Consider the following 13761-nt stretch of genomic DNA (forward strand, 5'->3'; position numbering starts at 1 on the left):
CAAGGTTTGATAATAACTCCATAGTAGTTTATTCAGTATTCATATTCTTACAAGACTGTGCGATTGCGCACGCCTGGCTGAAGCTACGTTGGGATCATATTGCATAAGATCAATTTTTGCATGACCGTGTACAAATCTCATTGCGTCTTATAAATAGAACATCTAAGCACAATACTGAGTTTCCGATAGAAAAGTAAAATTCACCCTGTGTTGTTTATAGCAAACTGGCAAATGTCCGTAGACTATTTTGACTTGCATAGGTCACACATTTGTGGTTAGATAATTAAACGATTTTCCTTCTACATGTATCATGGGCACTCTAGTATTAGGTAGTTCTGTCTCACAATACAAGACAAATGGCATTTACCGATAGGTTTTCCTAAATGTCTTTCCCTAAAATGTGTGTTATTTGATATATTGAAAACAATACTGTGTTATCAACAGAGAGTAGTCTGCATTTGCAAATTTTGCTTTTACCAATAGCATGCAGATATTCTGACGACATGACTTCGTCAGCATCACATTGCATCACAGCAGTTATCAAATTTTAGGATTTACCAGCATGATTTAGTAAAATTATAATTATTGACGACGTCTCAATAACGTCTCTGTCACCATGATGAAAAGTGTGCAAACGTCTTAGTGGTGTCTTTCCTTAAAGCGATTTCCTTAACGTTACGTCAAGTTTATACTGAATGCAAAGATGATGGTGTGCTCAAGTCTTAATCCGGTCATTGTTACCATTTTCACATGAGAGACCCCTGTGACATTGACACTTTACCGGAGAAATCCAAAATCAAACAATATTTAAATCTCTCCGCGAACGCCAATCACAATGTGACATTTGAAAGCTCTTAACGGAATAGTTCTTAAGATATTGACTGTAAACCAATGTCGACCAAAGTATGACGGCGAACTAATGGACGGATAGGCCAAACTCAATATGTGTCCCCTAGTTTCAATAGGGGAGCAAATATAGTACTAATACAACGGTTCATAGTATTTTTATTTGAACTCGCAACACTTTTCCACAGTACAATACTTTTCCCATTAAAATGAGATAACTTGTAGTTATCTACTTTAAATAGTGTGCAGGAACAGACTTGGATCAGCAAAAACACATCACTAACATAAACATGTATATCTCTTTAAGTCACATAAACTATATTATTTCCATAACAAATTCAATGTTTAAGCAATAACTTGTACACTAAATAAATGCAACATTTTGCACATAGAGACCCTCATAACCATACCATTTGTTAAAGATAATTCAGATCCAAATTATTTTTAAAAGATAGTTCATGCATATCGCATGCATGACATATCTTGCGTGGAGTTCTGTCTTACATTGTTTAACATACATCTTTTCACAGCTACTCTGCAGTTAAATGTTTACTGCCATCTTTCAAGATGTCAACATTAAGTTTCTAACTTTCAAGCAAACAATGTTTTCCCTACCGCACATTCAAAGAAATATTCACGAATAAAGTCATGGGAAGTGCCCATATAAAAAATCAATAAATAGTGCTGATTTATTAAGAGAGCAAAGCATTGCACAACTGAAATATTTAGTATAATGCAACCTCTACAGAATAAACATTGGTTATTAATGATGGGGAAAAAACAACAGGAGTTGTGTAATGTGCTTTGTCTAAACCATACACCGACAATGCATGTTGGCGAGAATATAGACACTTCAATTTAATTAGCTAGACAATACAATGTGTGAAACTTAAATTAACAGATAACCTGGTTATAGTTTAGATAAATATTTTAACATTATTAAAATACTATTTGCAGTAATTTAAGGACTATGAAGAGATAAGTAAGACATAGGCACACACAAATATGCAATACATAAGAGTCTTTAATAAATATGACGTACACAAGCAATTAAAAAAAGGCATATAAGCAGTGTATATACACCCTATATTTACGAATGCACAATGCTTATTTGGAATGGATGACAATATTAACACATTATTGTAAAAAATGCATCTTAAAGTATTAATTAAGTTCAATACTAATATGATTGTATGGTAACAATTGTTTGTTATGCATTCAAAGTAACGCAAAATGTAATTTTATTTTTTCATGTAATCAATATGATTTATTTGAAACATTTCATACAATTTTACAAACATCAAGCTATTTTCAGCTGTTAAGCAACAGAACAATTATGTTTCATGCATTCAATTACAGTTCAATATTAACAATCACATTTTTAAGGAAATATGGTCTAATGGTCGAGTGGAACAAACTGTTACACAAATAGTAAACTGCCGCTATCATCAGCTGTAAGTAAATTCTTATAATGTATAATATAAATACAAGTACAATATGATTGCTACAATTTTCACATGTCTTAAAAAGACATTTTGAGCAGAACATTTCCTTTATCGTCGCAATTGTAAAACTGTAAGCATTGTATGGACAACTAAATTTTATGATTTGAAATAAATGACATTATATTTTTATAACACATGTTTTGTAACACTGAGTATCATATTGTACCATAGCTATTCATTCATTAAACAGACGTATATTAGTTTAGTAAGTATTCCACAAAATCCCAATACAAACTGATGGCTGAGAATAAAGAGTGTCATATTTTTAATAACTGTATGAATGTACTTGTTATGTTGAGAGATGAACAAAAGCATTATCTAACAACGGATACAACTTTGTTTTTCAAGCAACAACATCCCTATATCTTACGTACAAAGAGAGACAATTCAATTATTGACAAGTGTTAGCAAGTTAAATCACTCTCGCTTGATTTGCAATTGACTGATTTCCAAGTTGAATATATTAATTTTTCTTAAGATAATGCAAAACAAAGTTAAACCAATCTTTCAATAGTTGCTTGACTTTATTTAGTGAAAGGCATTACATATACTAGTAACAAGATGTTCCTCTTGTCTAAAGGATATTGGCCTCTTCAGAATGTGTTGTTCTGTATCATTAAGAAAGTTTTAAATGAGCATCTCCACAAGCAATGTTTTTTTTATTATCTAGCACCTAAAAGATGTACATGATGAAAATTGTTTGTATAAATAAATGTTAACAGCGAAAATCAAAATGGCAACAATAAACGCATGATCTTCATTAACAATACGATCATTTCGCAATCGCTCTATATACAAATGACAAATGAACTGACCGATATACACATTGATGAAGAATTCTTGGTCAGGTTAATCTGGTCGTCTAAATGTCTATACACAAACATATAAGGCATAATTAACTTTACAAAAACAAAACAAAAATTATCATAACTTTAGACATTATTCCCACATCTTATATTTTCGTTTTTAAATGCTCAGTTTTAAAACATATAAAGCATTTTAAGCAACAAAAGTCATTCTTAAATCATGTTCAATCAAATTAATAAATAACTGGTAGTCAATACCGAATAGACAATTTAAGGAAGATTAAATGATTTTGTCTAAAATTAATGAATATTGTCTTGAAATACTAAGATAATAAACAAGATGCTTGACATAAACACCTGACACCAATGGGCACACTTAAGAGTATCAAAGCCTTAGCATTAAAATTATCCACCTGTCTAAACAATGTGTGTAACTTCCACCTCTATATTACATGTTAAGCAAAACAAACTGAAGCATGTCTCTTTACATGAAAATAATACATTTTCTTTCAATTTTGTCAAAGTTACCAGCATCATTTAAACAGCTTTGACAAATGTTAAAATCAACATTCATAGACATATATTTAGTAACATAATATTTTCCTTAACATTTCCAAAATAAAATTTCATAATACAGACACAGTAATTGGATAGACTTGCTAATTTTGCTCTTAATATAATATTGTTCATTATTGCTTTTATCAAGTAATCTTAATCTTTTTATACTGAGTATTTAAATAAAGTTCATAAAAGCCTTTTACATAAAATGACTATCAGCATCTGCCATCATAGTTCCAATAAAACATGAACTATTGTTTTCTTTGAACACAACTTGGATGGTCACATAAAAACATGGCTGGCCACAAGACTGTCTGGATTTCCACGTGTTGTTGTGATTTGTCGTTACACGACTTCTGTCTGCATCAATTCATTAATTTTCCACCTGTGACAATTTCAAAGATGAGACCTTCAATTGTACATGTTCACACCGAACACGGGGTATGTAGATACCTTCAGTGGTACATGTTAACACCAGACATGGGGTATGTAGAGACCTTCAATTGTACATGTTCACACCGGACATGGGGTACATAGAGACCTTCAATTGTACATGTTCACACCAGACATGGGGTATGTACAGACCTTCAATTGTATATGTTCACACCAGACATGGGGTATGTAGAGACCTTCAATTGTACATGTTCACACCAGACATGGAGTATATTGAGACATTCAATTGTACATGTTCACACCAGACATGTGGTATGTAGAGACCTTCAATTGTACATGTTCACACCAGACATGGGGTATATTGAGACATTCAATTGTACATGTTCACACCAGACATGGGGTATGTAGAGATCTTCAGTTGTACATGTTCACACCAGACATGGGGTATGTAGAGACCTTCAATTGTACATGTTCACACCAGACATGGAGTATGTAGAGACCTTCAATTGTACATGTTCACACCAGACATGGAGTATGTAGAGACCTTCAATTGTACATGTTCACACCAGACATGGGGTATGTAGAGACCTTCAATTGTACATGTTCACACCCGACATGGGGTATGCAGAGACCTTCAATTGTATATGTTCACACCAGACATGTGGTATGTAGAGACCTTCAATTGTACATGTTCACACCAGACATGGAGTATATAGAGACATTCAATTGTACATGTTTACACCAGACATGGAGTATGTAGAGATCTTCAGTTGTACATGTTCACACCAGACATGGGGTATGTAGAGACCTTCAATTGTACATGTTCACACCAGACATGGAGTATGTAGAGACCTTCAATTGTATATGTTCACACCCAGCATGGGGTATGCAGAGACCTTCAATTGTACATGTTCACGCCAGACATGGGGTATGTAGAGACCTTCAATTGTACATGTTCACACCTGACATGGAGTATGTAGAGACCTTCTATTGTACATGTTCACACCAGACATGGAGTATGTAGAGACATTCAATTGTACATGTTCACACCAGACATGGAGTATGTAGAGACCTTCAATTGTTCATGTTCACACCTGACATGGAGAATGTAGAGACCTTCTATTGTACATGTTCACACCAGACATGGGGTATTCAGAGACCTTCAATTGTACATGTTCACACCAGACATGGAGTATGCAGAGACAAGCACATCTTAAACAGCATTTATATCTCTGAGCTTCTTCGGTATGACTGGGGTTAATATGATAACATCTGTAGCAACAGGCTGTCCTTCTGATTTGCCGGTTTGATTTTGTCAATGGACGTCTGAAATAAAGAAAGATTCATAACAGTAAATGTCAGTTTTTCATTTTATGTGTGTTACCCATGATAAACAAGAACAATAATAGCACTTTTATACATTGAAATACATTAAAAGTTAATTATAACCACTTTACTACCAACTAACTTTAAGTCTCTCCATCAATCAGGAAATATGGGATGATATTCGATAAACATACATTTATCCATTGGAAAATTATTTCCTTATCATTTACAACAATTTAAAAAGGGCCAACTAGCCAATAGCAAATAAAACATGTTGAAAAAGAGTTTTTCTGAAATGTCTGCTGTGAAGTAGGCAAAAAGTCACCGATGCAACCACATTTTACTTTTGACTGAAAACTTTACTACTATGAAAGAACAAGAGCGTCGCATCACGGGTGCCACGCTCGGCTGCGAAAGCTTGTCAGAAATTATTATTTTTTGTTTAGCGATCACAGTGACCTTGACCTTTGACCTAGTGACCCAACAAGAGATGTGTTCGTCAGAAACAATGCCCCCTAATGCGCCGCTTTGAAATTAAATTTCTATTTATCATTTGGCAGGAATAGAAATCATCTCCCTTTAAAGCTTATTACTTCCCTTGGATTTTGTCCAATCCAACCGGGGGGGGGGGGGGAGGAGGGGGGGGGGAGGGGGGGGTCTGTAGACAGTCAAAAATGACCAAGTCAGACAACACTGACAACCTAGGCCTGTGGTTTATCAAAGAAATCATAGCCAGAGTTCATCATGTATCTATGGACATAAGTCCACTGGTATTTAATGAAAACTAGCATTTACAAATTAGAACAGGTAAGAAATGATAATTATATCATATAAAACGAGAGATGTGTTCGTCAGAAACACAATGCCCCCTATTGCGCCGCTTTGAAATAAAATTGCTATTTATCATTTGGCAGGTATAGAAATCATCTCCCTTTCAAGCTTATTACTTCCCTTGAATTTTGTCCAATCCAACCGGGGGGGGGGGGGGTCTCACAGTCAATTATGATCATGTTAGACATCACTGACAACCAAGGCCTGTGGTTTAAAAGAGATAATAGCCAGATTTGATCATGTATCTATGGACATAAGTCCACAGGTATGTAATAAACATGAAAGAAATGATTATTATATAATTTAAAAAAAACTTTGACAAATCAATCATTTGAGTTATAAATAATCAAAATAATAAATCTGTACAGTAACTGTGAAAAGAACTTCAATTCTTGGTAAGGAAATATATAATATGACATTTATAATTAAATAAATTACTTCCCTTGAAAATAATTGTCTCTAACAAATCTCTATTTTTAGTAGCAAATATTTAAAAGCCACTACCGTGACTGTAGATTCACCACTCAAAATGTGCAGCTCCATGAGATACACATGCATGCCAAATATATCAAGTTGCTATGTTCAATATTGATAAGGTATCGCCCTTTAAAGCTTATTACTTCCCTTGGATTTGTATTTTTTACCGTAGACCGTAAAGGATGACCTTGACCTTTTACCACAATGTGTTTGTCAGAAACACAATGCCGCCTACTGCGCCACTTTGATTTATTTAACAAAAATATATACGTTGGCAGGTCAGATAACTATGTCCATATAAAGCTTATTACTTCCCTTGGATTTGTTTTTTGGACCCTAGACCTTGAAGGATGATGTTCACCTTGAAATTTTACCACTCAAATGTGCAGCTTCATGAGATACACATGCATGCCAAATATCAAGTTTCTATCTTCAATATTTAAAAAGTTAAGGCCAATGTTAAGGTTTTAGCACGACGCTTACGCCGGACGACAAGCTGTCTATGAAAATAGCTCGGGTTTTCTCCGAAACCAGCCGAGCTAAAAATTAACCAAAACTAGAGCTTCGTCACAGACGTGACTAATACTCTACCTGCTGCATTGACACTGAATATTTTGCATGTTGCCTTCACAAAAAAACAGCGGACACCATCCTTAATGTTTAAAACGCACTAAGTGACCCCGTGACCTAGTTTTTGACCCGGCAAGGCACAGGTTCAAACTTTACCAACACATCATCTAGATACAAATTCTAACCAAGTTTGGTGAAGCTCTGATGAAAACTACTTGAATAAGAGAGCGGACACCATACTTAATGTTTAAAACGCACTTAGTGATCCAGTGACCTAGTTTTTGACCCGACATGATCCATATTCATACTTGATCTAGACATCATCTAGATACAACATCTGACCAAGTTTGATGAAAATCGGATGAAAACAATTTGAATTAGAGAGTGGACACTTAATACGAACCGACCGACTGACAAGCTCACTCCTATATACACCCCTAAACTTCGTTTGTAGGGTATAATAAACAAGATGGAAAGTTCACATGATTGTAAATATGTCTGATTTTATCACACAAGAAGCAATACTTTTCTAGGTCACACATGACAAAAAAAACACAGCTGGATTGAAAGATGTATGGACACAAAAGGGTAAATCTACATGCACCCACCAATCTCTGAAAGTGAGGCCACGAAAAAGCATGCACATGACACGAAAACTCACCCAAGGTTTGCTCTGCATGATGTTCATAGACTGAGGGTTGTGAAGCATGGGGATCTCGGAATCTAGAGACGATGACTGCCGCTGGTTCACTTGCTGTGACTGCAAATGCTCCTGGGATATACTCATTGCTCTGCTACCCAGGTTTTCTGGAATAAAAGTAAATCGTGCGTCAAACAAATTAAAGACAATACTAGCGTTTTCGAGGACAAACAAAACTAATTTAAACCCGACAAAACACTTGTCAGTGTTTCGACCTTTCATATCGACAATGCAATGTCAAAAGATTTAACTAGAGCCTACATTGTGCCCACGGTGTTCTAGAGTTGTAAAGCGACTTGAAAATGTGAACGCATTCAATGCAATGAAGCTAAAATAATTAGAGAGGAAACATTAGTTCATTTTGATTTATCACCAAACTTTTTTTTAAAGAATGTTTAAATAAAACAAGAGCTCCGCGGTTTGAGACAGATGCCTCCCAAAACAGAGCTTTGACTCCCATCACTCAATCCTTTTATGACATATCGAATGAATACCAATTTAACACCTAACTTCACAGTGACCTTGACCTTTGAACTAGTGACCCAAATTTCAATAGACATCCTCTACTGTCCAAGACCGATGCACATGTTCAGTATCAAGTTATTAATCGGACATGTTTTTCGCACTTATAATTGCGACAGTGACCTTGACCATTAACCTAGTGACCCCATTTTCAATAGGGGTCATCTACCATCCATGGCCAATGCACATGTGAAGTATCAAGCCAATAGGTCAATTTGTTGACGAGTTATTGATCAGAAAGGATTTTCACACGTATTGTGACTGTGACCTTTGACCTAGCGACCCCATTTTCAATAGAGGCCATCTACTGTCCAAGGCAAATGCATATATGAAGTAACAAGCCAATTGGTCAGTTTGTTGACAAGTTATTGATCTGACATCTTTTCATAATTATTGTGACAGTGACCTTTACCTTTGAAGTAGTGACCCCAATTTCAATAGAGGTCATCTACTATCCAAGACCAATGCACATGTGAAGTATCAAGCCAATAGATCAATTTGTTGATGAGTTAGTTATAGGAAATCTACCAACACACCCAACAACAGACTGGCAAACATCCTGCAAAATAATATACCCCCTTTTCTTTGAAGTGGGGCATAAAATACACGAGGCGGGTTAACAAGAAAGGGTTTAAATATACTTGTTCTAGAAAAAGTGTTATTCATATATGAAGATTTACCAAATGAAACACTTTTTTATGTTCAGTACAAAAAAAGAAACTAACGTGAGGACAGTTTAAAAGTCATTTGCATGTGTTTTATTTTGAAATCACTTGAATTTACAGGGTTTACACACTGTTATTTTTTAAGGTAAAAAATAACATTAAATACATTGATATAGCGACTCATCTGAGAATAAGCCAAAGACAAGTGCAATTATGACAGCTTGTTTATTGCAATAGACATGTGCACAGGTCGGTACTGGATTAGTCTCTTTATAGGCAGGGCTCTACTTCTAATAGGGGTCTGATGCAAAGTCGGATACACACACTTTTTAATTGCATCCTTACAAACTGACAACAAGAGTTCCGCGGTCGGAGATGACCGCATTGAAGCCGGATTTTTGATTTAAATGACAGGAAAGTACCTTTCGTGTTTTTGTCAATGCAATACTTAAATTACTGAAATATTGTTCAAAGGTCAAAATGAAATGTAAGTACTTTTCAAGGCATGAGCAAACCTTGTGTTATGTTTTGAATGCATGCATATACATGAACAACAATAACATTTAAGGTCACAAATATGAACTTGAATTGACAATTAGGAAAGTTTGATCTCAATTTTTTTATTAGCAAATTAGTAACATACCAAAGTTATAAGAACTTTAACATTTTTACATTCAAGGTCACAGTGACCTTGACCTTAGAATGAATGACCTTGAAATGACCAGTGGTCATCTAAGTGTGCTTGCAAACCTTCATGTCAAGTTTGAAGACTCTATGTCCAAGCATACCAAAGTTATAACAATTTTAACATTTTAACATTTAAGGTCACAGTGACCTTGACCTTCAAATGAATGACATTGAAATGACCAGTGGTCATCTTCTAGTACTGGCCAATCTTTATTTCAAGTTTGAAGACTCTAGGTACAAGCATACCAAAGTTATAACATGAAATAAGAACTTTAACATTTTTACATTCAAGGTCACAGTGACCTTGACCTTCAAATGAATGACCTTGAAATGTCCAGTGGTTACTTACTAGTTCTGGCCAACCTTCATGTCAAGTTTCAAGACTCTAGGTCCAAGCATACCAAAGTTATAACAACTTTAACATTTTTACATTCAAGGTCACAGTGACCTTGACCTTCAAATGAATGACCTTGAAATGTCCAATGGTTACTCACTAGTTATGGCCAACCTTCATGTCAAGTTTCAAGACTCTAGGTCCAAGCATACCAAAGTTATAACAACTTTAACATTTTTATATTGAAGGTCACAGTGACCTTCACCTTCAAATGAATGACCTTGAAATGACCAGTGGTCATCTGTTAATCCTGGCCAACCTTCATGTCAAGTTTGAAGACTCTAGGTCCAAGCATACCAAAGTTATACCATGAAATAAGAACTTTAACATTTTTACATTCAAGGTCACAGTGACCTTGACCTTCAAATGAATGACCTTGAAATGACCAGTGGTTACTAACTAGTTATGGCCAACCTTCATGTCAAGTTTCAAGACTCTAGGTCCAAGCATACCAAAGTTATAACAACTTTAACATTTTTATATTGAAGGTCACAGTGACCTTGACCTTCAAATGAATGACCTTGAAATGACCAGTGGTCATCTGTTAATCCTGGCCAACCTTCATGTCAAGTTTGAAGACTCTAGGTCCAAGCATACCAAAGTTATACCATGAAATAAGAACTTTAACATTTTCGAGCACGCCGGCCGCCCGCCCGCCCCCCCGCCCGCCCGCCCGACAACATCAATCTATAAGCCGAGATTTTTTCGATAAAAATCCGGCTAAAAAGTATGGTGGAAAAAAAGTGTCAGATTGTGTGCACTGTTGTAGATTAATTTAATATTTTTAATTGATTTATGACAAACGTAATGTCCTATTGATATTAGACACACATTTGCATTTTTTAGGAACAAACAATTTACTGGCTGGCTGATGTTGAACAAAAATATTGTAATAATTGTTTTCATATTTTTACTTCAGTGAATAATATCAAATCTATATTTAAACTTTATAAATATATCAAATTACCTAACTAAATCATATAATAATTAGGTTTAAAATAAACCCATACAAGCAGGTAAGCCGCTGGAAATTCTCGTATTGTGTCTTGGCTTCCTATGCTGACGTGAGTCATTTCGTCCCTGCAGTCTCGGATGTCATGTTGTTAAGTCATCTTCTTTACTGAAAATTATATAAAATACTTTTAAGGGAAATGTTTAAAGATATATTTCTGTTCTGTAGTCAATTCGTTTACAGTAAAACAATGGAGCAATATTTTAAAGTATTTTTCTTTTTGTAGAATTTCCGTTTACTGTCAGTGATTGAGTAATATTTAAAGGAACATGTTTCTGTTGATGCCCTGTTTTTAGTCATTTTGACAAATGTGTATGTGTATTTCTTTTGACCTTGCAGTCCAGGATAACCCATGAAAGTGCAAACTCTTATTTCCAATGGGGTCCTTGGTTTTTGCTGAATAGACAGCAAGCAGAAGAGACAGTATTGAGATACAAGGAATCCGGATGCCATACCCTAGCTCTTTGCGAATAGATCTCTGGGTTCTTTTACGTGCTCAGTGTATAGCACCGATACACGCGAGAATTACCTGGGTTTCATACCAGTACATCTCTAGATGGGTGGGAAACACTTGAAGCACTTCTGAAATGTCCAGTGCCCTGGCCAGGAATTGAACCGGGGACCTCTGGATTGGTAGACCAGTGTGTTACCACTTGACTACCGCACCACCCATATACAAATACAAAATTGTAAAAAAATACAAATTTAAAGGTTAATGTTAATAGATTTACATAGTGATGCCCTGTTCTGCAGTCATTTTGTTTACAAATACAGATGGATAAATATAATATAACTTGGTCATCGAGTTTTCAATATCATTTGTCAAACATTATTAAAACCACAACAACACAGTTTATGGAATAACCTAAAGTAATTTATATACAAAATTAAGAAAGAAAATTATAAAAACTGCCTTCTTTTGGGTTTTTAACTGAGATTATTAATATTATTTTGTATTAAAAGCAGTAAAAGCAATTCGTAATACCATACTGCAAATATTGGTATTCTTTGTAGTTATATGTTTGTATGTTTTTGTATATATGTATATGTAGCCACTTTTAAATGTGCTTTAGTTATGTCAGTCTGGTCAATCAAACTACTCATACAATCTGTGAACAAGTACCTTTAAAACCTTGCACTTTTTTACTGCAGTGACTATCTAAGCCCAAGTGACCTTGAACCTGACCATTAGGTGTGTACAAGTGCAAGGTCACAGTCCCGTTGGAGGTTTTCATCGCAAGGCACTGGGTGGTTTTGGGAGACCCTCAACCTGCTAAGTAAGAGAGGAAACGTGATTAAATCAATCAATAAATCAAAGCTTAGTCAATATATCAATATGTTAAAATATGTTTGGAAACAATTTTTTGATAATGAATGAACATTATAAAGAAAATCATCCTTTAATTTGTGCATGAATACTTGTATTAGCTACCGTTGATATGCGTGAGTGTTGTTGATGTATTGTGTCATATACAATTATGATCATACACAGGAATCAGCAAATATCTTCTACAACTCCATTTGTTTTATTAAAACAATCCATGTTGAGTGGACAACACACCGTGGCAAATAGGTAGCTCAAACGTGGAAGACAAATTGCTGCTTTGCGGACGTGGCTTGGTTGATAGGATACTGCTAGACACTGACCAAGATCCGTCAAAAGACAAATATATTCTGGAATATTTGTCATATTGCAAAATGATTGTTCCTTCATCAAACATTATTGATTACAAGTGATGCAAATGCTTTATGCTTTCTTTTTTTATTAACAAAAATATTCACACAACTGTGTGAACAATGCCAGTTAATAACCTTGAATAGAATATAAGTTACACAGCCTCTGAAATCTCATGTGTGGTGAGATACAAAGATATTAATTTGATCTTGTGCAAAAGTTACTTGGCCAATGATAAGTAAGTGCTTTGTCACAAGATGACCATCTACCAATCAAACCCAGACTTTATGGGGTTCACAAAACTGAAGTATCAATGTAATCTCTTGAGAAATGGTTTGATAAAATTGTATTACATAATATGCAGACTTAAACGCCCATCTGACTAACCAACTAACAGAAAATTGACTCCCAATACATCCTCTCTAAAACTTGGTTTGTGGGTTTTAATAAAATTATCATGTATTACCATCCCCAACTTGAAGGTCATGTTGGTCCACTGTTGCTGTGAGATTAAGATGTTCAGAGAGCATTGAGAGCATAGGTGCATCATGAACCTGACCGCCACGGCTGAGGCTGCTGCTGGAGCCCAGACGGTTTGACATTCAGCCTGGAATCCTGTTTCTCTGAAGGGTCACGTTGGTGCATTCACATTGTTTATTAGCTTGGCCAGATTTTCAGGGAAGGGTGCTTTGTAAATTGACATGTTTTCCTGTAAAATAAAATAGCAACAACGTGAAACAGTTGCATCAGCACGAGATTATCCTATTCATCTCAACAAGGTCATTTTAAGTAGG

At 35.2% G+C, this 13761-nt stretch overlaps 1 protein-coding gene across 11 annotated transcripts in view; it reads right to left on the reverse strand.

The window, feature by feature from the left end:
* Positions 1–4245: 4245 nt before the first annotated feature.
* The window catches only part of LOC127864223 (uncharacterized), a 36684-nt gene continuing 27168 nt past the window's right edge, over positions 4246–13761 (reverse strand). For 2 of the 11 annotated variants that reach the window (XR_008041591.1, XR_008041592.1), the window contains exons 9-14: positions 13434–13676; positions 12416–12562; positions 11291–11400; positions 7974–8119; positions 5225–5434; positions 5037–5092 (exon numbers count right to left, since the gene is read on the reverse strand). The gene's annotated coding sequence lies outside the window, so the exon portion shown is untranslated. The other 9 variants (XR_008041593.1, XR_008041594.1, XR_008041596.1 and 6 more) reach the window with 9 other exon arrangements.

This window comes from Dreissena polymorpha, chromosome 1, assembly GCF_020536995.1.
Source record: "Dreissena polymorpha isolate Duluth1 chromosome 1, UMN_Dpol_1.0, whole genome shotgun sequence".
In the NCBI taxonomy this organism is placed as follows: domain Eukaryota; kingdom Metazoa; phylum Mollusca; class Bivalvia; order Myida; family Dreissenidae; genus Dreissena; species Dreissena polymorpha.